Source organism: Empidonax traillii, unplaced genomic scaffold (genome assembly GCF_003031625.1).
Source record: "Empidonax traillii isolate 1590-97213 ecotype Southwest subspecies unplaced genomic scaffold, ASM303162v1 scaffold156:size1289327, whole genome shotgun sequence".
In the NCBI taxonomy this organism is placed as follows: domain Eukaryota; kingdom Metazoa; phylum Chordata; class Aves; order Passeriformes; family Tyrannidae; genus Empidonax; species Empidonax traillii.
This window is the reverse complement of record NW_020955349.1, coordinates 200,245-202,307: the sequence shown is the minus strand read 5'-3', so window position 1 is coordinate 202,307 and position 2,063 is coordinate 200,245.

Here is a 2,063-nt window from a genome sequence, read left to right as displayed (position 1 = left end):
TTTCACTGGTGCGGACCAGTCAGTCAGTTCACAGCCCTCTGCACCAGACTTAATACTGCTTTATTTCTGATTAAGAACATGAAGGATTTTCTGAGCTTCAGTTTCATGCCCACAATTACTTCACAGCCATCTACATGTAGACACACCCCAAGTAGTTATTGTCTGTCCACGAAACCCATACTGCAGCCAAACATAGCGGGGGGTGTTTTCTGGAGTGGGCTCTTAGTGATTGTCACTGCAATATTTTCTGTTCTTTCATCTGGTCTTCCCACCTAATAAAAATGAAATGTAGACCCAGGGAGAATTTTCTTTGTAAGCAATTAATCGTTCTCCTACTATCAATCGAGTAGCAGTTCTTTGTAATTCCCCTCTTTGATTTTTCCTTGAGACATATCAAGGGTTGGACTAGATGACCTTTAAAGGTCCCTTCCAACCTAAACCATTCCATGAGTCTATGAGTATGCCTTAAGTACATGCTTATGATGTTCTATCTCCTGCAAAGCGTTTGAGCTTCTGATAAAGTCCCATCCCATCAGTGCTGTCAACAGAATGTCATTACCAGGAGGACTGAAAACTGATTGCTTTTGTCTTCTTTTTTTCTGCTTTAGGAGTGATGTAAGGGCAAAGACCAGTCAAAGCGTTGCAAAATAACCGCATGTGTACAAAATGGGATTATGTACACATGCAGGCTCTCAAACACAGGTGCCCATGTAACACACACACTCCCCATTTGGAGCTCATTAAATGTGGCCTGTGATGTGTTGTGGGCATGGCTGCAGTGTGCTGTGAAAGGTTAGGCTTGGAGAAGAGTGCACTTCTCAGTAGCTGTGTGTGGGACAAGACGGCCCTGTGGCTCCAGTAGTGCTCTTACTTCAGTCAAGACAGATGTCATCTCTCCTTTCAACCTCCTATAGTCCTAAGTCTCTGGGACAAGCACTTGAGGTGCTTGCTTCCCTTTTCTTGTTCCAACCTGGAAATCCTTTCTGAGCCAAGTAGTTCAGATGTCTTGCTCTTCAAGGGAGGTCATCAGGAGCCTCTTCTATAAAAGTTTGCTACGCTGAAATGAGACACATTTTAAAGTGAAATCCTTTCCCACAAGTTCCGTGTTTCCTAGTAGGGTAATAGCAATGGACAGAGAAGGATAAAGGTCTGAAAAGGAGGGCTGGCATAAGCCAGGGTTTGCCAGGGTGATGTTTAGCAGGATGACATGTTTAACATCTTTATCGATGATTTAGATGAGGGGATTGAGTCCATCATCAGCAAATTTGCAGATGACACCAAGTTGGGAGGGAGTGTTGACCTGCCGGAAGGCAGGAGGGCTCTGCAGAGGGATCTGGATAGACTGGAGAGATGGGCTGACTCCAATGGCACAAGGCCAAGTGCCGGGTCCTGGACTTTGGCCACAACAACCCCCTGCAGCGCTACAGGCTGGGCACAGAGTGGCTGGAGAGCAGCCAGGCAGAAAGGGACCTGGGGGTGCTGATCGACAGGAGGTTGAACATGAGCCAGCAGTGTGCCCAGGTGGCCAAGAAGGCCAATGACATCCTGGCCTGCATCAAGAACAGTGTGGCCAGCAGGAGCAGGGCAGTGATCCTTCCCCTGTACTCAGCACTGGTGAGGCCACACCTTGAGTATTGTGTTCAGCTCTGGGCCCCTCAGTTCAGGAAGGATATTGAGGTGCTGGAGCGGGTCCAGAGAAGAGCAACGAGGCTGGTGAAGGGACTTGAGCACAAGTCCTATGAGGAGAGGCTGAGGGAGATGGGGTTGTTTAGTCTGGAGAAGAGAAGGCTTAGAGGTGACCTCATCACTCTCTTCAATTACCTGAAGGGAGGTTATAGCCAGGTGGGGGTTGGTCTCTTCTCCCAGGCAACCAACAATAGGACAAGGGGACATGGGCTCAAGCTCTGCCAGGGGAGGTTTAGGTTAGATGTTAGGAAGAAATTCTTTACAGAGAGGGTAATCAGGCATTGGAACGGCCTACCCAGAGAGGTGGTGGATTCACCATCCCTGGAAGTTTTTAAGCAGAGATTGGATGTGGCCCTTAGTGCCATGATATAGTAATT